The 24,882-nt window shown below is 39.0% G+C and overlaps 1 protein-coding gene across 1 annotated transcript in view; it reads left to right on the forward strand.

The window, feature by feature from the left end:
• The window catches only part of MAML2 (mastermind like transcriptional coactivator 2), a 407,963-nt gene that overhangs the window by 40,250 nt on the left and 342,831 nt on the right, over positions 1-24,882 (forward strand). The window lies entirely within an intron of this gene.

The following is a 24,882-nucleotide window of genomic DNA, read 5'->3' on the forward strand; positions in this document are numbered from 1 at the left end:
GTATGAAGGTTGCGGGCCGGCCAGAGCCACTTGATAATCAAGGCAGCAAAGCACATTAATCCTTCGGGAATATACTTTACATATGGCTTCTCACTTTTCTTTTAAAGTGAAAGTATATGTAAAACTTCCGTGTGCTCCTGGAGCTATCCTGCCTTTGATCTCATTTTAAGTTCGGCACTGAAGGCAACTTGATCTCTGTCGCTATCTCCTTTCATAGATGATAATGAGCACGGTTCTAGGAGGCTGGCTGCAATGATATCCTTTGCTGTTAGAAAAGGGGAGCAGGAGCAGGGATGGGAGCGATTGTTTGCTGTGTTGGTGACTGTGGTGTTGCCATGGGAAAGCTCAAGACTTCAGGAGAGTTTGTGTTTTGTTGGGCGAGGTGCCAAGCTGTTGTGACTTATTACAGCCCTGTGAGTGAGCCGCACGGAACAGTATCCTGTGTAGCAATTCAAAGGGCAGAATCGCTTTAATCAGGAAAAGATAGAGCGCTGAGTAGTCACATTATGCTTTATTTCAACTTGGAAATGATAAACAAAGCCAACATTTTGGTAGTCTCTGGGTTGGCTCTTTTACCTTTGGAGGAAAAACAAGTCAATTCTTTGCGCTCACCCCAACTCAAAGGCAAAAACAAAAACGCTTCTGCTTTACATAGAAAGACCCCTTGTGGAGAATGGTGTGCTCTCAAGTAACCACTCCACCCGCAAATGCTAGTTCATCTTGACTCAGCTTCAAGAAAAGCAAAACTTCACAGGCAGAGTTGATTTGGTGTGAAAAAAAAAAAAGGTAGAAGTTTGGGAAGGTTGCTTCTCAATTCAGACTTCAGACAGGCCTTTGCCTCACTTATCTGGGAGATTCATCCATGTGTGATCCGCAGGGTCCAGCTTGGAAAGTGGTCCTGCCTAGATGTTTAGTCATTGTCCAATCATGCCAAAGGCAAGGAGTTTTTGTTGTGGTTGTATGGCAAGTTGATATATAGATTCACGTAAAGGAAAAAATCTGGAGCTTTGTAAATTATTTCGGCTTTTCAGGTCCCCAAATGCTGGCTGTGGCCCCCTTTCTGCAGTAGTCAACACAGCCCTCATTCTTTAGGAAGATGCCAAGTCTCCATTTCATTTTGTGCTGTGTAGACTTTGCCTAGAAGTTCCGTTGGTGCCAAGTCTTTTGAAGCCTTTTGATCCATTCCAGGGAACTCTTGGAAGGGGAGAGAACTTCACGATTTCCATTTTTAGCCTAAAACAGATGTCAACATGTTAACTCTTCTTCGTTTGGTGTCGGAGGCCTGGGCCTGAACAGTGATCACAAAGATTCCACTGAAGTACTCCATGTTTTCTCAATATATTCTCATCCAGAGACTTGTAAGAAATAATTATGTTGCAGATAAATGAAGTACCTGTCTTGTGGCATTACAGGAATAAAGATATTTTTCATGTTTTAAAATACTGGAGTAAAAGTTTCACATGATAAATTTTCAATGTTCATTTTATTTTATTTTTTTTTAAGATTTGAAAGGCTTTCATAGGTGGGTGAATAAAGAAAGTATATGATTTCTACCAGAAGATGATTTACCTCTCAGCTGTCTTTTTTTTTTTAATATGTCCATTTTTCTATGAGTATTTCAGTTTATCTTTTGGAAACACTTTTCAGAGTGTTATTCTTGTGTTTGTTCCCAGATTAGCTATTTATTTCCACCCAATTTGACCTTAGAGGGACATATTTTATGGAGAAACAGATATTTTAATCTGCTTTAATTTTCAGTTACTATATTTCCAATTAACTGTTCAGAATAGTTTTTTATAATATAGGGAAAAAATTCCTTTGTGTAGAAGATGACTTAAATAGTAAGTTACAGATATCTAGGTTTGGGGGGTCAGGAAATTGATGAGATTTTTTTTTTTTTCTCCCAAGTGCTTTCTGTTTAGTGCAGTTTCACGTGTATTTTAATATAAAACAAATTGTCTCATAATCATCATTGTCATCGTCTTTTAAATAGACCTTATTTTTAAGAAAAATTTTAGGTTCACAGCAGCTGTTGAAAGGAGGGTGCAGAGATTTTTCCATAAATATGCTCTCTGACCCCACACATACATAGCCACTCCCACTTCAACAACCCTCCCTGCAGAGTGGTACATATGTTACAACTGATGAACCTTCACTGACACCTCATTAATACTCAAGGTCCCTAGTTTACATTAGGCTTCACTTTGGGTATTGTATCTTCTATGAATTTTGACAAATGTACAATAACATGTGTCCACCATTATAGTATCATACAGAAGAGTTTCACTGCCCTAAAAATCTGTGTACCACCTGTTCATCCCTCCCTCCCCCTGACCCCTTGCAACTATTGATCTTTTTACTGTCTCCACAGTTTTACTTTTTCTTTATTGTTTTAAAATGCATTATCTTTAATTTTTAAATATTTTAAAAGTTACTTTAAAATTTGAAACCCACTTAAACTGAATAAAAGTGATTTTTTTTTTAAATCTCAGAACTTTATTTTTGCATTAAGAACTTGTTACAAATGGAATAATTCCTCCACCATACTTGGGAATTCCTTGACCTATATATATTTCAGAATGCCATTCTCAGTCAAGGGAATTGCAGCCTTCTGGGGCTCTGGAATTTTCGAAAAGTGATTTAAGTCAGTAGCTCCTTGAGTAAAAGCATAAATAGCATAATACATAAGAGCATAACATGGCACAGACACATTTAGCTTTTTCTTTTTCAATGAGACTTCTTCCTGGATGACCCTGGCGTAGCTCAATGTGATCTGGGTCTGCAGTTATCTACTCAGGTCTCCATGGCTCCTGTGCCTGGTCCAAGAAGAGTTATTTGAATACATTAATTACCTGTAGATCTATAAAAGGTTGTTAAGGAAATTAGGGCTAATGGGAAGCATGAACAACTTTTGGAAATAGACGCCACAAAATGTAAAAGGATGTTCTTCTAGTTGTCAGACAAACCTTGGTTTTACTCTCAGAAAACAGCACTGGATGGATAGGGTAGGGGCATCTCTCTCTTCTCTTCTAAATTCACTTCAGCCCACTTCCCATTTTGTATTTTAACTCTTGCAATACTTCCAAACTGCCCTCTTATCCTTTCAACATATCTCCCATCCTTTTGCCAGTTAACTGTCTTAAATACATCTCTAGTTGTATCAAGTCCCTGCTTTAAGTCTTTTAAATGGCACCCTTGGCCTACAGAAAAAAATCTGAAATTCCTTGCTGCTGCTGCTGCTGCTGAGTCGCTTCAGTCATGTCCGACTCTGTGCAACCCCATAGATGGCAGCCCACCAGGCTCCCCAGTCCCTGGGATTCTCCAGGCAAGAACACTGGAGTGGGTTGCCATTTCCTTCTCCAGTGCATGAAAGTGAAAAGTGAAAGTGAAGTGGTTCAGTCATGTCTGACTCTACAGACCCTGAATTTTGTGAATCCCAGCATCGGCCGAATTCTAAGTTTGTTACTTTACTGGAAACAGTGGTAGAAGTCAGCCTGACTCCTCATTCTGAGAGGTAAGAATGTGAACCCAGCCTCAACAGGACAACCTGTGTCCCCCCTCAGAATTGTAACTCTAGGGTCAAGGGGGGCTCGAAGCTGACATGTAAGAAGTAGGACCCAAGCACCCTTCATAGATTCAAAGGACTGGAATGGGTGGATCCTGGGAACATCAAAAGGTGCTGGATTGAGGAAGAAGCGGCATGTGTTGATGTGTATTGAGGGCCATAGTGGCTATTTACTTTCTTGTAAATTTTTCTACTCTATTTTCCTGTAAATAGTAATTGTGCACTAAGTATTTGCTCATGCAGGACTCACTGACCTACGGCTGTCATTGTAATGAATGTTTGCTTTCACCTTGTCAGATGCTTGGATCAGAGGTCAGGTAGGATAGGGATGGTGTCATCTCTAGAGTCTAGAGTGATCCCAGGCATCAAAGAACTACCCTGGCCTTGTATGGGTACCAAGGGCAGCTGCTGCCCATCTGTGTCCCTCTGGAGCTCATTTGGTATGTGTGGGAGGGGGGTGGCATCTGTTGTTACAGGACACTTACTATCTTGTCAAAAGGCCTATGACATAGTCATTACCACTAAGGTATACTCTTGGAAAGGAAATTGCTCAAAAGAGGAAAGGAAAACACGTCCCTTTATTTTCCTTTATTTAAAAATTCTTAGATGCACCATAAAGAATTATTAGGATGGCTGTCTCCACAGTTTTTTGTGTTGGTATGTACTTATAGCAGGACTCATGAAAACTGGTTCCTACTGGCTCCTTACTCTATGACCCATTAGTTAAGGAAAACTTGCTATAATTCTATATTGTAGATAACTATAATTCTAGCAAGATGAGCAAAGGAAACAGCATCAATGTCAACATTTACATGGATGGTCGGTGCTGACCAGAAGTCTAGTGAAAATGAGTGGTTGAATTCATTATAAGTTGGTAGAGTCCTTTTAGAAAACATTTTGGGAATATCATTCGAGAGCCACAATAATATCTGTGCCCTCTGACTCAGTAAAGTCATTTCTGGGAATCTCTCAGAGGAAAGAATCCAAAATATGGAAAAAGTGATATGCATGAAAATAATCATTGTAAAGTTATTTATTATAATAATAAAAAAGCTTGGAAACATCCACATGTACAACAGGAACATAATTAAGTGAATTTTACCTATATGAAAATATGATTATGAAAAGCCCTGGAAAATAATAGAGATGAATTAGAACAGAAGTCTTAAGATGGTGTGTCTTTGTGTATAGTCTTTGGTTGCGAGCAACAGACATGACTCTGGCTCGTTTAATCAATGATGTAATTTGTTAGAGGGACAGGGGGTTGCTCATAGAATCCGAGAAAAGCCTGAATAACCAAACTTTGGGAAGGGCAGGATTGAAGACAGCTCTGAGGCTCCAGGCAGCAGGAACTGGAAAGTCCTGTCTCAAGGTTCCCTCCTCAGGGGAGAGTCAGCTCTACCTGGTTTCTGTCCAGCTGTCATTCTCCGCAGTCTCCAGAGAATCAGAGGCTCTTGGATATGGCTTGGCTCATATGTCCACTTTGTGCGCAGAGGAAGGAGGCCCATGATCAGCAGTCCCACCCAGATCAAATGCAGAAGGAGCGGGTGGCAACGCTAGGGAAGTAGAGGGGATCCTATCCACAGGGAAGAGCGGATATGGAGCAGGCCGAAACAACACATGTGGAGGATATGGTAAGATTTTTTTCTCTTCTCTTTGTAATCCAAACTTTCCTATATTTTTAAAATCAAGTAATTTTAATGAACAGCACATCTCTCTTAGAAAGTCAGTGTCAATAGAGACAACTCGAGTTCTATTGTTGCAGTAGTTAACACATACTGAAAATATTGACTGCATGAAGCGACTGAAGCATGAAAATAAATCTTGTCTTTAACACTAAGTAGAAATATCTTAATAAATGAAAATACTTGATGGGGCTTTGATGAGGATAAATGATGTAACACATGAGAAAGTTCTTTGAACAATGACTAGCACACACACAGAAAGTATATATGAAACCCAGATAAAGACTTCTAGGTGTGAAGAATGAGGTTGCAATAGCTTTTCAATGTTTATGTAGTAGGCAGAAAGCAACTGCCAAGTTATATATGGCAGGTGATAATGACTGTAAAATGTGTGAATTATGGTTAGATTTTCTTTGCCAGTGCTATTAATTTTTTTTTTTTTAAGTAAAAATGTCAGCACCAAAGAACCTGGCAGTCTATAGTTCATGGGGTCGAAAAAGAGTCAGACATGACTTAGTGACTAAACAACAACAACGTCAGTACATGAGTGTATTACCTGAGTATGAATCCAAGAAGCACAGTTCATAAAGTGACTGAATAATTTCCCCAGCTTTGTGTTTCCTAGAATATCTTTGATGATGGCGTGCAAGTATGCTTAGTCACTCAGTCGTGTCCGACTCTGCGACCCCACAGACTGTAGCCTGCCAGGCTCCTCTGTCCATGGGATTTTCCAGGCAAGAATACTCCAGTGGATTGCCATTTCCTACTCCAGGGGAATCTTCCTGACCTAGGGATCCAACCCAAGTCTCTTGTGTCTCCTGCACTGGCAGGCAGATTCTTTACCACTAGCCCCACCTGGGAAGCCCTTGATGATGGTATAACAAACAGATCTATTAACAGATAACAAAGTGTTAGTCATTCAATCGTGTCTGATTCTTTGCAACCCCATGGACTGTAGCCCAGCAGGCTCCTCTGTCCATGGACTTTTTCAAGCAAGAATACTGGAGTGGATTGCCATTTCTTTTTCCAGGGGATCTTCCTGACCCAGGGATCGAATCCAGGTCTCCTACGTTACAGGCAGTTTCTCTACCATCTGAGTCACTGAGGCCTATACTTTTAATTTACAACAGTGAAGAGATGTATCATATAAGTTAGGAATTTGTTAGCATATATAAACTCTAGAGAAAAGTTCTGAGAAATATAGTTGTTCATATCAGTTAGTCTTGGATCATACACAGAGTGGCCAGATAGTCATTCTGCTCTTAATATGTGTCCATAGACTGAAATTGATTGGTTTGGCCCCATGGTCTGTAAGTTGAATTGTTCTGCCCTGGAATTTGATTACTACCAACCTAGCCTAAAAGGAGTTACTCACAGACAAGGCCAAGACTAGAATGAGGAAATCAAGACACATAGGGCATGAAATTTAAGAGTGAACTCATTCTCAAGTCCTGCATTCACCCAGTGTCTTCATAAATTCTACACTTCACTGTAGTCCCAGTCCTACTGACAGGAAAGCTGACATTTATACAGATTCAGAATTGCTAATTTCTAGGAAAAAGGAATCTATTTTTACCAATCAGTCAGTCTCTCTGTTTAATTTTTGTGTGATAGAGTCCGAACAATACCTGAGACCCTTGGTCAGTTGGTATTAAAATCCTTTGTACCAAAGGATTCATTCAAAATCATGTGGCTAGCTATAATAAAAAATATTGAACACTTATCAAGTGCTTACTGGGAGCCAGAAGTGGAGCTAAGCATTTTACATTTTATCCTCCACATATTCCTATTCCCGTGGTGAAGTTCACCCACACTGAGGTATAGCCATTTAGGTTATGTGACCAGGATTCCAGAGTCACCAAGGTCCCAGAGTCAATAACAGATTCAGGACCTAACTTCAGAGTCTGACTCCAAAGTTCCCATTCTTGACCCTGCTGTTATGGCACCACCATCCTGGCCTTTTACCGGGTTATTTCTAGTCCCCCACTCCATCCTACTCACCTCCATAAGCTCTGGGGTCATGAATCCTCCCTTATGATGTCATCTGGTCCAGGGAGCCTCCCTTTCTCCCAACAGCTTATTGTCCTTTCACTGACTTCCCTTCCAGTTCTTTCCACTGTGCCTGCTGAAAACTCTTTTCCTTTGTACAAAAAACCTCTCCCCATCCTGTTTCCACGTGGCATGCCACTGCCTTTGCCTCCAGCCCTTCAGTGAAACCTGGTTCTCTCCTAAGAACCTTTCCTTCCTTCTCTTCTTCTCAGATAAAAGACGGAGAAGCTCGATGTACCTCAAGGCACTGATGTACCACGATGTCCCACTTCGTGTCCGTTATGTGTCAGCATTATCTTAGTTCCACACTGCCTCTTTCAGCTTCTCCCTCCTCCTCTGAAATTCACACCATTCAGCTTTATGGCCCTTAATACGTTTTGTCATAGCTGTCTGCCGCTATTCAGGTCACTTCCATGCTTTGACAGCTGCCGAGGTTTCTCTTCCTCCCAACTACTGTCATCACCCCAGCAGATTTCACATTCCTGAAGGAAATGCTTCAAACACTGCAGCTCTTAGTTTCACGACTTCTGATTTCATTAGCGCTCACCTCAGCTCCTCTGAGAACTGGATTCCCGTGGTCTCACCCTTGACTTTATCGACACCTCAGCCTGTCCTGTCAGTGAAATCTCAAACTCTAATTATCACACAGTCTCCCCTGCTTCCATGTCCCCAGTGTCTCATCTCCTGTTCTTCCTTGTGGAGACCTCAGCAATCTTGACTGTTCCACGGTGTCTCCCTCTCTCCACTTCCTCTTGATTCTTTTTCTTGTTTTACCCACACTGAGTCTCAAGGGTGGCAGGGGAATTAACTCTCTCACCAGCACTTTCAATTCTGTGACTTCTTTAGCACCTTTTCTCGTTGTTTTGGTTTTGATTCCCCAGAAGCTGGATCATGAGGAACTGAGTGGCTTAGTGGCCTCGGGAGATGATTCTGGGAAATCCGTGTAAGGATGCGGGGAAGTGAGATGGAGAGAAGGAAGCCAGAGCAGGTGTGTTAAGCAGGTTGCTGCTGGGGTAACCAGGGCTCAGCTTGACTGTAGAGCTTGGGCGAATGTGTGCAGGATGTCCCCGGGTGGTTCTCCACCAACATCCATGGGTCATGGGCTGAGGGATGCTTCCAGGGGAACTTCTTCCCTAGAACTTCCTGTCCCCTTCTTGTCTAAAGGCCAAGCCTACTACCACAGCTGGAGAAAGCCCCAAGGCAGAGGGTCCCAGCTGCTTGTATGTTAAGAAGTTGTCCGTGTGCAGAGGAAAGGTGGATGCCAAGAATATATGGGTGGGTGTACAGGCAGCATCTTTTCTATTCATCTACTCTGCAAAACTCTCAGTGTGGGATTGATCCTACAGGCTGCCTTCTGAATCCCAACTGTACTTTGTGCTATTCTGAATATCTAGTTTCTGATCTTGGCAGGACCCATAAATAACATTCTATGATCTTTTAACTCGTTGCCTCGCTTTCATGTTCCTTGGGATTTATGATTACAGTCAGATAGATTGAGTTCACATTCTGGCTCTACCACTTTGTGAATCTGGACAGATAACAAACCTCTCCAAGCCACGCTTTCCTATTCTGTAAAATCGGAATATTAGTGCTGACTTGATTTTTTTTTTTTTGGTTATAGATTGTTTGACGCAATAATAAATATATATGGGCTTATAATAAAACATACATATATTAACATATATAACATATATTTTATATAATATAGATATAAATATATGGATATATGACCTAGCATAATGACTAACACATAACAGGAACTCATTAGCTCTTCACCTGCTTAGTTACTTCCTCATATATAATCCCAGTGTTTGTAGCAAATGGCCTTGCCTTGTGTGTCTCGCAGAGAAAGCAGACCATCAGCTCTTGACTCCACAGCTTTTCAGTGCCCTCTCAGCAGATAATACCTACCCTGTGTTCATTCCTTGAGTCTCAAAGAGAGGGCTCCTCTTCCTGTTCAAAGCTAACCTTTAACTCAGCCCATTTCTATTCATCCAGAACTTCATACTGTCAGTTACTAGCATTCTTCTCCCGATCCCTTAGCCTTTCCATCCTCATGCTTTTTCTGCAGAAAACTTTAAATAGTTATAATCATTTGACTCTTCTACACACTTCATTTTTACTTTACCCCAGTTGAAGCGTGTAGCATGCTATTTACTAATTGAAACACTTAGAAGACGTCCTTATATCACATAGCTGATAGTATCAGTGCTACAGAAAAGCTTGTAGCTTTCAACATGATCATACAGACGTGCGGGGGAAATCCTAAAATGGTCCTGTTTCCTGGGCATAGTAGATTTCTGGGAGATTGAGGGAAGCAATGAGAAGGTGAAGATGGGGTATAGGTGAAAGGCAGGAGTTAGGGCACAGAGTAGGATTTATAGTCTATAAAAATCAAGGAAATGGAAATCTTCATAACTGTGTTTAAAAAGAAATTTTAACACATGGGTATTTCTATATTTCTCCCCTTATATAAAGCATCACTACTAAGTCGCTTCAGTCGTGTCCGACTCTGTGTGACCCCATAGACAGCAGCCCACCAGGCTCCCCCGTCCCTGGGATTCTCCAGGCAAGAATACTGAAGTGGGTTGCCATTTCCTTCTCCAGTGCATGAAAGTGAAAAGTGAAAGTGAAGTTGCTCAGTTGCGACCCCATGGACTGCAGCCCACCAGGCTCCTCTGTCCGTGGGATTTTCCAGGCAAGAGTACTGGAGTGGAGTGCCATTGCCTTCTCCTAAAGCATCACTGGCATACCAAAAAGACTTTTATAAAGTTTTTAGACTGTAGGATTGTGAAGACAAAAACAGGTTCAGTTCAGCCGCTCAGTCGTGTCCGACTCTTTGTGACCCCATGAATCGCAGCACACCAGGCCTCCCTGTCCATCACCAACTCCGGGAGTTCACTCACAGTCACATCCATCGAGTCAATGATGCCATCCAGCCATCTCATCCTCTGTCGTCCCCTTCTCCTCCTGCCCCCAATCCCTCCCAGCATCAGAGATTTTTCCGATGAGTCAACTCTTCGCATGAGGTCGCCAAAGTACTGGAGTTTCAGCTTTAACATCATTCCTTCCAAAGAAATCCCAGGGCTGATCTCCTTCAGAATGGACTGGTTGGATCTCCTTGCAGTCCAAGGGACTCTCAAGAGTCTTCTGCAATACCACAGTTCAAAAGCATCGATTCTTTGGTGCTCAGCTTTCTTCACAGTCCAACTCTCACATCCATACATGATTACTGGAAAAACCATAGCCTTGACTAGATGGACTTTAGTCAGCAAAGTAATGTCTCTGCTTTTGAATATGCTGTCTAGGTTGGTCATAACTTTTCTTCCAAGGAGTAAGCATCGTTTAACTTCATGGCTGCAGTCACCATCTGCAGTGATTTTGGAGCCCCCCAAAATAAAGTCTGACACTGTTTCCACTGTTTCCCCATCTATTTCCCATGAAGTGATGGGACCAGATGCCATGATCTTCATTTTCTGAATGTTGAGCTTTAAGCCAACTTTTTCACTTTCCTCTTTCACTTTCATCAAGAGGCTTTTTAGTTCCTCTTCACTTTCTGCCATAAAGGTGGTGTCATCTGCATATCTGTGGTTATTGATATTTCTCCTGGCATCTTGATTCCAGCTTGTGCTTCATTCAGCCCAGCATTTCTCATGATGTACTCTGTATATAAGTTAAATAAGCAGGGTGACAATATACAGCCTTGACGTCCTCCTTTTCCTATTTGGAGCCAGTCTGTTGTTCGATGTCCAGTTCTAACTGTTGCTTCCTGACCTGCATATAGGTTTCTCTAGAGGCAGGTCAGGTGGTCTGTATTCCCATTTCTTTCAGAATTTTCCACAGTTTATTGTGATCCACACAGTCAAAGGCTTTGGCATAGTCAATAAAGCAGGTTAACAGACTGCAAATGAAGGCCCTGGGTGTTGCTTTCTATAGTAAGTAAACATATCCAAAAAAGAAAAAAATCTGTTTCTGTTATAGGTGTCAATTTACCATTAGTATTGTTCTGTTATTTTGCAAACCTTTACTGAGTGCCTACTCTGCGGACTTTCTCATTGATGGACTGCTGGAAAGACAAGAGCAGAAAGAGGAAGTTCATCTTAGTCTATGCCATGTACTGAGTGAGTCACTGGTCAGTTTGAACCTGTTCTTTTGATATCCTGGATGCTACAGCCAAGGTCATATCACTGTTTCTTATTTAATGAGAATTAATGAAACATTTTCTGATAATTTGGGCTCCTGCTTTGACCAGACCTATAATTGCCATAATTTTATTCTTGATACAGACTTTGCAGTTTTATGGAAGGGAAGGTGTTCTTTCTGTTAAGAGTTGACTGGGTACCACAATATGGGTTCAATTCATGTGAGGATTCTACTGTGGACTGAGTAAACAAACAAAGCATTTGTCCTCTTTTCTTTCAGTTTTCCTGTTTGTTCAGTGGATATTATACTATTTTTTCTTTGTCATTCAAGGGTCGTTTCAAATATCTTGAATCGTTTCTTGGCCACCAACCCAAAATGTTCCTTTCCCTTTTGTCCATTAAAATGCAATACAATTAACAAGGCTCATAATTCTATGTTCTTTAAACACTTTAGAGTTTAACAGTGAATACTCTAACATTCTAATCTCTTCTTTCTCTTACTCACATCTGTACTTCATCCTAAACTTTTGACCAGACAGTTAGGCACTTGAGGGTAGTGCTTTGCAGCTTGCGGGCCATGACCCATTAGCTGGTCATGAAACCAAATTAGTGATTTGTAACCACAAGAAAAAGTGAAGTGGGGCAGAAATTAATGAGTGGCATTGGTAAGAGTGAGTATTACTTTCTGAAATTTTGTTCCAGTTGTGTGTGTGTATGTCCTGGGTATGATCTAAGATACATTTCTTGCTGTGGGTTACAGTCAAAATCGCTTGAAAACCACTAAGAAGTAGTACAAAGCCTACGAAGAATTTGTGTTAGAGGAGTGATCAGTAATTTACTTGAGTATTAGTATTGAAGCTACTGCTTTATTGTTTATTCTTAACACTCTCATCAGACACCTCTTGGTACATGTATGTTCATGTGTGTGTGTGTGTGTGTGTGTGTGTGTGTGTGCGCATGTGTACATGAGCAGCAGAACAGCAGTAATTTGATTGAAACCACAATATAGTTTAATACACAGTTTGGATTTTATCAAATAACATGACTGCACATTTAATCACTATCGTGCTGCCAGGTTAAATAATAATGCAGGCTTCTGAGGGTCTTGGGATGAAACTGACTGCAGATGATGGACATTTAGTTGTCACTCTTGGGTCTTCAGCAGTGTGTCTGTGTGGATTGTCTTCTGTTTGTAAACAGAAGATGAGCTGTCGCTCGTCTCACTTGGGCATGCCGGAAGCAGTTTTGAATGCATTGGTGTGAATCTGGCCTTATGAATTAGTTTGAAAAATGCCAGTTCGTTTTTATGTTTCTATATGTAGTAAAACATTTTATCCTGACCGTCTCTGTTTTTGTTGAAAGTTTATTCACCTGTGGTTTTTCTATGACTCTTTAAACCTCTCTTAAAATATCTGTGTTTCCAGAAAAGTTCTATTGCAAAAGTGAATTTGTAATAGAAATTACATTTGCATATTTCAAAGTTAAATCCAAACTAAATAAGGCTTTCATTCACCCGGTGTTACCTCAGTTTTGGTGGAGCATCTGACTAAACTTTAGCTGGACAAGATTATTTGAAACTGTATTTCTACAACTGGGAGAAATTCCTAAATATGCCTTTATATTGAGGCTGCTGTCATTGCACTGAATTCAGTCTTCTTGGCCAAAGGGAACAAAATTAACTTGTATTCAAATACCTCATTTCCTAGTAAATTCTCTTAGGTGTTAGAGACACAGAACCTTGAAATCCAACAGCTTGGGTTCCCAAATGCCACTTAGTTTTGTGGCAGAGAGCAATTTTCATAGCCTCCCTGAGCCTTATTTTTCTCATTTGTTAAATGGAGGTAATAATACTGTTTACATTATAGTGTCAATGAATCAAGGTAATGCATATAAAGGATAAAGCATGGTCCCTAGCATATTGTAAGTTTTCAGTAAATGTTATCTCTTTGTTTATTCTAGAAGAGATCCTCTTCTTATCAAAATTATATGAGAATTATATGAAGTTAAGATTTTTTACTTGTAGGACATTTGATTACTGTACCTCTGAATAAACAGTGAGCTTCTTAGAAAAAGTCATTTCTGCCATCTCTTTCCTTTAGAATCCTTAAAGTTTTTCCCTGTAAAAATTCATACAGAAGATGCTCATAACAACATGCTGATCATTTAGCTACAACTGATGAAAATTTCGCAAAATGGTTGTTTCCTTTTCTTCCATCCCAAGTTAACCATGTGGTTTTGGTATTAGGGCAACCACATTTTTAGAATTAACTGATGTGTTAAACACACACACACACACACACACACACATTAAATGTTTTCTTATAATGGGTTACCTTTGATAGAACATCCTTGTTCCAGAGGAGAGAAAATTCACATCTCAGCTCTTTGTAAAGCATTTCTGGAGCTGGCATTGTTGTCAAAAGGAAAATATTTGAGCTTGGCGTTTGTATGGGTTTCCTTTATGAAGTACTTATTTCTAGGGGACAGAACTGCTTTGGGGCAAGAATAATTAAGAAAGAAGATATTAGTCTTTTGAAGAACTGTTCAAAAAATGAAAGCTAAGCCAATGCTGAAAATAATACTTAAAATTCACTAGTATCCCTCCAGAGCACTTTCTAAACTTTGGGCATTCAGCATTGATTTTCTAGCTGCAACTGGATAGTCAGTGCTTGCCTGAACAGCCGAGGTTAAATAAAGGGCTAAGAAAGTATTTATCCAGTCCACTTTTGTAGACTCTGGATGTATGAACCATGTAAATCATTTTATAGTTTTCTTCTCTAGTCCTCTGCTAAATGTAGAAAACCCTCAGTGTTTTCATTTTTATTTGAAACTTTGACGAGTCTGTTCAGATGTGACTGTTTCACTTTCACTTCCTCTGATTGGGCTGACACATGAGAATGGCATGCTATCAAAATGATTATTGTTCTGTGTACTCTCCACGGGCTGTTAAGCTGTGTCTACTTTTTTCAGCCTGACATTTCTGAGGGTCCCTACTGCTTGAGTCTTCAAGGTTGAAGTCCTGCTCTTGTTACTATTGCTATTTCCTTTTAGTTGGCAGTGCTTCAAACTTTCTCTTTTTAGTGAAGCATTGGACTTATTTAGAGTTATTATCTTAATGGGCATCAAAAAAGTTGTATGATTTTACATGCTTCAGGTAACCAAAAGTGCAAACCCTATGCCCTTCCTCCCTTTCAGCATATGGGAGATTGAGGAAAATTATTCATTCGTCTAATGATTTCAAAGATATAACAAAGTTTTACATCTGATTACAGTGGGTTTTTTTTTTAATTTACTTGTTTTGGTTTTGAATGTATATTCTAATCTGCCTCAGGCTCACACTTAGTACTGAATAAGTGGATTAAAATGATCAAGCTCCAGATTTTCAGTATGTATAACACACCTCCTGAACCAGGCAGAAACCTTGTTTGCGGATGCTTTCACAGTAAAAATGTAGATAGATGGGACATGACAAAGGTAACGTCGTGTCCATTTTTGCTAGTGATTCTTTTTAAAGAACACATAGTTGCACATGACTTCATAGCTGTTGTTTCCAAAAAATGTCCATATTGTAAGGTATGGATTCCATTTTCAAGCATAATCCAAGCGATATGTATTTAATTTCCATTTGAAAGGCAGTATAATATTTGAAAAAAGCAACATAAAGTAGAAAATTTACAAGTAATGATTAACTCATATATCAGATCTACTTTCAGTAACTTGAATTTACTCAGGGATTTTTGGGGCTGTCTTATGTGAGACTTTGCTAGACTTTGATCCCTATTTCTTCACTTGTTTTTATATTCCAGTCCTATAAACTCACACTGTGCTGTTAAAAGAGCAGACTTATTCACAGATTTCCATGCTATCACGATAGACATATATCAATGCACTGAAAGAAATAGAGGAATAGAAAAATATTAAATTATTACTGCAAAAAATTAGAATGGTGTTTTTTAATTGAAGTTCAGTTAATTTACAATGTTGTGTTAGCTTCAGGTATATAGTAAAATAATTCAGTTATATGTATGTATGTGTGTGTGTGCATATATGTATTATTTCTCAGATTCTTTTCTGTTATAGGTTATTTGTTGTTGTCGTTCAGTCAGTAAATCATGTCTGCCTCTTTGCGACGCCATGGAGTGCAGCATGCCAGGGTCCTCTGTCCTCCATTATCTCCTGGAGTTTGCTCAAATTCATGTTCATTGAGTCAGTAATACTATCTAACCATCTCATTTTCTGCCACCATCTTCTCCTTTTGCCTTCAATCTTTCCCATCATCAGGGACTTTTCCAATGAGTCAGTTCTTCGCAGCAGGTGGCCAAAGTCCTAGAACTTCAGCTTCAGCATCAGTCCTTCCAATGAATATTCTGGACTGATTTCCTTTAGGATTGACTTGTTTGATCTCCTTGCATTCCAAGAGAGTCTCAAGAGTTTTCTCCAACACCATGATTCAAAAGCATCAATTCTTTGTCACCCAGCCTTCTGTATGGTCCCGCTCCCGCTTCCATATATGACTACTGGAAAAACCAAAGCTTTGACTATATGGGCCTTTGTTGGCAAGCTGATGTCTCTGTTTTTTAATATGCTGTCTAGGTTTGTCATAGCTTTCCTTCCAAGGAGCAAGTGTCTTTTAATTTCATGGCGGTAGTCATCATCCGTAGTGATTTTGAAATGCAAGAAAATAAAAATCTGTCCAGCTTCCACCTTTTCCTCTGCCATTTGCCATGAAGTGATGGGACCAGATGCCGTGATCTTCATTTTTTAAATGTTGAGTTTGAAGCCAGTTTTTTCACTCTCCTCTTTCACCTTCATCAAGAGGCTCTTTAGTTCCTCTTCACTTTCTGCCATTAGAGTGGTAGTATATGCATATCTGAGGTGGTTGATATTCCTCCAGGCAGGTTTTTTTTTTTTTTCCCTCCAGGCAGTTTTGATTCCAGCTTGTGACTCACCCAGCCTGACATTTTATATGATGTAAGTTAGATAAGCAGGGTGATGATACACAGCCTTGTCATCCTCCTTTCCCAATTTTGAATCAGTCAGTTGTTCCATGTCCAGTTCTAACTGCTGCTTCTTGACTTGCACACAGGTTTCTCAGAAAACAAGTAAGTAATCTGGTACTCCCATCTCTTTAAGAATTTTCCACAATTAGTTGTGATTCAAAGTCAAAACAATCAAAGCAGAAGTAGATGTTTTTCTGGAACTCCTTTGCTTTCTCTATGATCCAGTGAATGTTGGCAATTTGATCTCTGGTTCCACTGCCTTTTCTAAACACAGCTTGTACATCTTGGAAGCTCTCGGTTCACGTACTGCCAAAGCCTAGTTTGAAGGATTTTGAGCTTAACCCTGCTAGCCTGTGAAATGAGCTCAATTGTATGGTAGCTGGAAAATTATGCCATTGTCCTTTTTGGGGATTGGAATGAAAACTGACCTTTTCCAGTCTTGTGACCACTGCTGAGTTTTCAAATTTGCTGATATATCGAGTGCAGCACCTTAACAGCATCATCTTTTAGGATCTGAAATAGCTCAGCTGGAGTTCCATCACCTCCATTAGCTTTGTTCAAAATCATGGCCCACTTGACTTCACACTCCCGAATGTCCAGCTCTAGGTGAGTGATTACACCACTGTGGTTATCTGGGCCATTAAGACCTTTATTGTGTAATTCTTCTGTGTATTCTTGCTACCTCTTCTTGTCTTTTCTGTTTCTGTTAGGTCTTTACCATATCTGTCATTTTATCATGCCCATTTTTGCATGAAATATTCCCTTGATATCTCCAATATTCTAAAAGAGATCCCTAGTCTTTTCCATTCTATTGTTTTCCTCTATTTCTTTGCATTGCTCATTTGGGAAGACCTTCTTATGTCTCCTTACTATTCTCTGAAACTTTGCATTCAGTTGGATGTGTCTTTCCCTTTCTCCCTTGCCTTTCGGTTCTCTTCTTTCCTCAGCTATTTGTAAAGCCTCCTCAGACACCCACTTTGCCTTCTTGCATTTCTTTTACTTTGGTTTTGGTCACTGTCTCTGGTAGAGTGTTACAAACCTCTGTCCTTAGTTCTTCAGGCACTGTGTCTACAAGATCTCATCCCATGAATCTATTCATCAACTCCACTGTATAATCATAAAGGATTTGATTTAGGTCATATCTGAATGGCCTAGAAGTTTTCCCCTACTTTCCTCAATTTAATTCTGAATTTTGCAATAAGGAGCTCATGATCTGAGTTGCAGTCCTCCAGGTCTTGTTTTTGCTGATTATATAGAGCTTCTCCATCTTTGGCTACAAAGAACATATCAGTCTAATTTCAGTACTGCCATCTGGTGATGTCCATATGTAGAGACATCTCTTGAGTTGTTGGAAAAGGGTGTTTGCTATGACTAGGGAGTTCTCTTGGCAAAACTCTGTTAGCCTTTGCCCTGCTTCATTTTGTACTCCAAGGCCAAACTTACTTGTTATTCTGGATATCTCTTGACTTTTTGCTTTTGCATTCCAGTCCTCTATGATGAAAAGAACATCTTTCTTTGATGTTAGTTCTGGAAGGCATTGTAGGTCTTCAGGTAACTGGTCAACTTCAGCTTCTTCAGTATCAGTGGTTGGGGCATAGACTTGGATTACTGTGATGTTGAATGGTTTGCCTTGGAAATGACCTGAGATCATCTATCATTTTTGAGATTGCACACAAGTACTGCATTTCAGACTCTTTTGTTGACTATGAGGGCTACTCCATTTCTTCTAAGAGATTCTTGCCCATAGTAGTACATATAATGGTCATCTGAATTCAATTCGCCCATTTACCCACTGATTCCTAAGCTGTTGATTTTCAATCTGGCTGTCTCCTGCTTGAATACATCCAGTTTACTTTGATTCATGTGCCTAACATTCCAGTTTCCTATGCAATATTGTCCTTTACAGCATCAGACTTTCATCACCAGAAAGCCACAACTAAGCCTCATTTCTGCTTTGGCCCAACTGCTTCATTCTTTCTAGGTTCCCCAGTAGCATATTGGACACCTTCTGACCTGGGAGGCTCATCTACCAGTATCATATCTCTTTGCCTTTTCATGCTATTCATGGGCAAATGTTATACAAGATGTTGAATATAGTTCCCTATGCTAGCAGTAGATCTTTATTATTTATCTATTTTATTTATAATAGTGTGTATATGTTAATCCCAAACTCTTAATTTCTCTCCCTGTATTCTCACTATCCCCTCTGCTAATCATAAGTTTTTTTTCCATCTATGAGTCTATTTCTGTTTCATAAATAAGTTCATTCAAATTTTTTATATTCCATATGTAAATGATATCATATGATATTTGCCATTCTCTGGCTTACTTCACTTCATGTGATAATCTCTAGGTTCATCCATTTTTATGCACATGGCATTATTTTGTTCTTTTTTATGGCTGATTAATATTTGTGCATATATACCACATCCTCTTTATCCACTCACCTGTTGATGGGCTCTTTTTTTTTTTAAATTTTATTTTTACTTTATTTTACTTTACAATACTGTATTGGTTTTGCCATACATTGACATGAATCCACCACGGGTGTATACGAGCTCCCAATCCTGAATCCCCCTCCCACCTCCCACCCCATATCATCTCTCTGGATCATCCCTGTGCACCAGCCCCAAGCATCCTATATTCCATGTCTTAGCTATTGTAAACAGTACTGCTGAGAACAGTGGGGTACACGTACCTTTTCAAATTACAATTTTCTAGTTTTTTAAGGAACTTCCATCTGTTCTTGATAGTAGCTACACCAGTTCACATTCCCACCAACAATACAGGAGGATTTCTCCTTCTCCACAGTCTGTCTAGCTTTTACGGTTTGTATACTTTTTAATGATGGTCATTCTGACTGGTGTGAGGTGATACTTCATTGTAGTTTTTGTTAACAATTCTCTAATAATTAGCTATATTGAGCATCTTTCCCAGTATATGTTGGCCTTCTATATGTCTTCTTTGGAGAAATCTGTATTTAGATCTTCTGTCCATTTTTTTGATTATTTTTTTTTCTAAATTAAGCTGTTTGTATGTTCTAGAAATTAATCCCTTGTTGGTAGCATCATTTGCAAATGTTTTCTCCCAGTCTTTTGTGTATGGTTTCTTTTGCTATGCAAAAGTTTTTAAGTTTAATTAAGTCCAACTTATTTATTTTTGTTTTTATTTCCAAAACTCTAGGAGACAGAGCCAAAAAAATATTGCTGTGATTCATGTCAAAGAATGTTCTGCATATGTTTTCCTTTAGGAGTTTCATACTAACTGATCTTGTATTTAGGTCTTTAATCCATTTTAAGTTTATTTTTGTATATAGTGTTAAAGAATGTTCTAATTTCATTATTTTTTACATGTAGCTGTCCAGTTTTCCCAGCACCATGTACTGAAGAGACTGTCTTTTCCCATTGTATATTTTGCCTCCTTTGTTACTCATTAATTGATGAATTCCCAGGTGGTGCTAGTGGTAAAGAATCAACCTGCTGATGCAAGAGACTTGGGTTCCATCCCTGGGCCAGGAAGATCCCTTGGAGGAGGAAATGGCAACCCACTCCAGTATTCTTGCCTAGGAAATCCCAAGGACAGAGGAGCCTGGTGGGCTACAGTCCATGGGGTTTCACAGAGTTAGAAACAACTGAGCATGCATGCAAGCAAAAAGCAAAAGCATAGGTTTATTTATGGACTTTCTATTCTGTTTGATCTGTAAGTCCATTTTCGTGCATCATACTGTTTTGATTACTGTAGCTTTGTAGTATAGTGAAGTCAGGGAGTCAGATTCCTCCAGCTGCATTCTTCTTTCTCAAGATTGTTTGGGCTATTTGGGGTCTTTTGTACTAACATACAAATTTTAAAAAAATTTTCTTCTAGCTCTGTGGAAAATGTCATTGGTGATTTGATACAAATTGCATTGAATCTGTAGATTACCTTGGGTAGTATGGTCACTTTAACAGTATGATTCTTCCCATCCAGGAACATGGTATATCTTCCCATCTGTTTGTGTCATCTTCAATTTCATTCGGCATCTTACAGTTTTTGAAGTAGAGGTCTTTTCCTCCTTAGGTAGGTTTATTCCTAGGTATTTTATTCTTGATGTGATGGTAAATGAGATTGTTTCCTTAATTTTTCTTTCTGATATGTCATTGTTAGTGTATGGAAATGCAATAGATTTGTGTACATCAATTAATTAATCCAGCAACTTTACAGAATTCATTAATGAGCTCTAGTAGATTTCTGGTAGTCTCTTGACTTTGTATAGCATCATGTCATCTGCAAACACTGACAGTTTTACTCCTTCTTTTCCAATTTGGATTCCTCTTATTTTTTTCCTGTCTGCTCATTGTGGCCAGAACTTCCAAAACCATGCTGAATTAAAGTGACAAGAATGGATATCCTTGTCTTGGACTTGATCTTAGAGGAAATGCTTTCACCATTGATTATGATGTTAGCTGTGGGTTTGTCACATATGGCATTTATTATGTTGAGATAGTTTCCCTCTATGCCCACTTTATGAAGAGTTTTTTTCCATAAGTGCATGTTGAGTTTTATCAAAACCTTTATCAGTATCTATTGAGACGATCATATCATTTTATTCTTCAGTTTGCTAATGGGGTATATCACATTGATTGATTTGCAAATTGAAAAGTCCTTGCATTCCTGGGATAAATGTTCATCAGTGATATTGGCCTGTAATTTTCTTTTTTTATGATATCTTTGTCTGGTTATGGTGTCAAGGTGATGATGGCCTTACAGAATAAATTTGAAAGTGTTCTCTCCTCTGCAATTTTTTGAAATAGTTTCAGGAGAATAGGTATAAGAACAGTCTAGTCTTTAAGTGTTTCTGGGAATGACTAATGCATTTAAATGAATTTTGGCAACAGATATACAGGGAAATTTCTATAGAAGAGAGGCATCATGGAGTACAACAGTGGAAAGAACCCAGTCTTCAGAGTCAAATAGACCTAGATTTACATAATGATTGTTCTATTTAATAAACATAAGCTTGGGAAAAATGAATGTACTATTTATGGTTTCAGTTTTCTCCTCTACAAAATGGGGTAATAATATCCACCTTATAGAATTGCTGTTTGGATTAAATGAGGAAAAGTGTCTCTAGCATTTAGGGCAGTGCCCAGTGCACAGTGGGCATCCAATAGATGAAAATTAATTTCCTTCCCTTCACAGACTTCTCTTTTTTCTTGAAGTCTGCCTATCCCTGCTACCCAAAGTGTTATTTTTAAAGCCACTAGACTTTTTTAAAGCCACTAGTACTAGACTTTTATGATTCTGTGATAAATTCAGGTGGGTTTTTTTTGACATCAAACCAATTATATGCTGCCTTAGTCGATAGTAAATATGCTTAGCTAGAAGAAACTGACTTAGCTGAGTTAGTTCCATCCAAGGATGACAGCAGTGGTTCTGTGCTACAAAGTAGAATGGTGCATGGCAATAACATATAGGAGGTAATTTGTTATATGCATTCACTGAATGGTGGTACTTTAGTATCCAAGTATTCCTAAAGATTCCTAATAATACTGCTTTTCCTAATATATGATATTCTAGAACATCAAAAAGATGTTCTAGTGGCACACAGAACTATGTCAGGAGAGAGCTAGACATCTCAGAGTCTATCTTCTGGTGTTGCAGGAGGTCCTGGCCAAAGGTGATATACATCCAGGAGATGAAAATCGTAATAGCAAGTGGTTATCTTTTACATTGGCAGATGTTCTTATACCTTTCAAAGTGATTGTGATTAGCAGCAATATTTTCTGAATAAAAAGGTGGTATGGGCACACACACACACAAACCCTTTTATGTGCATGTACAAATATTATACATGTGCATACACAAAAGACGAAAGTTTCCAAAAAGGTCCAAGGAGGCCTTAAGTAAAGTCATACCAATAAAAGGGAAAGCAAGACTACAAAAGGAAAGGGAAAAATATTGTTCTAAAAACAGTGTTTTGAGTCATGTCAACTAAGATTTCACTTATCTGGAAGTTATTTTTCTGAAATCTCAGCAATGTAGAATATATCCAAGGACCAGGCAGTAAACGACACAATGCTTATGAGGAACTAATATAAATATCATAGAATCACAGAGCGCCGGGTTTGAGTGAATCAAATTCCCGCTGGTTGTCTATTTTCCATATGGTAATGTATATGTTTAAATGTTAGTTTTTCAATTTGTCGCTTGCTTTCATTCCCGCACTGTGTCCACAAGTCTGTTTTCTCTGTCTGCGTCTCCATTGCTGCCCATTTTTCTCCATTGCTGCCCTGCAAATGGGTTCATCAGTACCATCTTTCTAGATTCCATATATATGCATTAATATATGACATTTGTTTTTCTCTTTCTGACTTACTTCACACTGTATAATAGGCTTTGGGTTCATCCACCTCATTAGAACTGACTCAAATATGTTCCTTTCTCTGACTAATATTCCGTGATATATATGTACAATAGAGCAAATGAAACAACTGACAAAAGATTAACCTCCAAAATATACAAGCAGCTCGTGCAGCTCAATACCAGAAGAACAACCCAATCAAAAAGTGGCCAGAAGACCTAAATGGACATTTCTCCAAAGGAGACATACAGATGGCTAATAAACACATGAAAGGATGCTCAATATTGCTCATTATTAGAGAAATGCAGTCAAAACTACAATGAGGTATCACCTCACTCTGGTTGGACTGGCCATCATCAAAAAATCTACAAACAATAAGTGCTGGAGAAGGTGGGGAGAAAGGGAACCCTCTTGCATTGTTGGTGGGAATGTAAATTAATACAGTCGCTGTGGATAACAGTATGTAGATTCCTTAAAAAACTAGGAATAAAACTACCATATGACCCAGCAATCCCACTACAGAGTGTATACCCTGAGGAAGCCATAATTGAAAAAGACATATGTACCCCAGTGTTCACTGAGGCACTTGAGAGGTGGGATGGGGTGGGAGGTGGGAGGGAGGTCCAAGAGGGAAGGGACATATGTGGCTGATTCATGTTGATATATGTTGATATATGGCAGAAACCAACACAATATTGTAAAGTAATTATCCTCCATTAAAAATTTTTTAGATCTAAAAAAAAAGTAAATTTCACGTAGTTCTTAAAAAATTTTCTATTTTCCAAGCCTTTAATTAACCAAACATGTTTTTCAACTTTATGCCTTCAGAAATTAGATGAATTCATCTACCAAAAAAAATTTCTCTGATATCATGATCTCAGCAAAAAATGACAATTGTAACAAGATGGAAGGAGTCAGAAAAATTATAAAAAGCAAAATGAAACAAAACAGAAAAGCCCAGTAACCAGAGACTGTGGCACGTTGCATTACATGTGGAATGTTTTGAGGGCTTTGCCACTTTTCAGTACAGTGTAATAATTATTGTTAATAATAGTGGTTCTCAGTTATTTAGACAGATTGGATTATGGTCAAAATATTATTTAAACAAGTAGACAGTGTGTAAGACAATTTCTGAAAAATTCCCAGACTCATTTGTGAAAGTAGGAAAATTTGGCACTTCAAGGGTAAATATCAAATATCTGAAATTTTACTTACGTGAAACACTATCTCATCAGGATTTGTAAGGATTTGTAATGCATTTGTGGATTGTGGAGGTAGAATGTGATTCAGGCAACATGGAGCACATTAGAATCTTGAAATCTTGATTGCCTCATCAGTCAGCTCGGCCTCTGTGCTTCCACCAGGCTTGCCTGGCAATTGACTGCCCATGGGGATGAACGGTGCTTATTCTCAGGCTCATGGAAGAACAGAATGGAAGCACCGCAGTTATTCTGGCAGTAGCACTAGCATTAGTAGTAGCAGCATCAATTACTATTTAATGAGCCACGTTCTCCCCACTGTCTTTTTCAAGCCACCAGGGTACCATTTTGTGCAGCAGAGTGGTAAATCAAACGGTACTCTACTGGGTTGAAAGAGTAACTGCATCGCTCTTAGAGTTCAACATATTACCTGAATGTGAGAAAAGCTTTGGGGAGAATAAAGGCCATTAAATGCCCCCAGGGTGTAAGATATTGCCCAAAGTACCAACATTTCCCCATTATTCTATGGGGCCAAATGGTTATCAGCCATCAAGAGGAGGTGGTCCAGTGGTACTTGCTGTTCATTCTCTCCGAAAAGCTAATGAAGGAATAAAATATACTACTATTAAGTTTCAGAAAAGTGAGGGAGGTTAGAGACCTTTCCCCCTGATTCCAAGTATTAATTTAGTTGATATTTATACTCAATCTCCCTTCAAACATTTTAAGTAGTTTTATGTAATAAAAAGGACATTAAGTAATCAAAAACAAACATTCAAAATGATCAAAGAAAGGAAATTCTGTTCCTCTGAATATGTGATGTGTGTGCCCAGTTTATTGAGAAAGTTAGACACATCAAATAAATACATGATGCCAAGTAAAAAACATGCTCTTAAAAACAAATC

The sequence above is a fragment of the Ovis aries genome, chromosome 15 (genome assembly GCF_016772045.2).
Source record: "Ovis aries strain OAR_USU_Benz2616 breed Rambouillet chromosome 15, ARS-UI_Ramb_v3.0, whole genome shotgun sequence".
In the NCBI taxonomy this organism is placed as follows: Eukaryota; Metazoa; Chordata; class Mammalia; order Artiodactyla; family Bovidae; genus Ovis; species Ovis aries.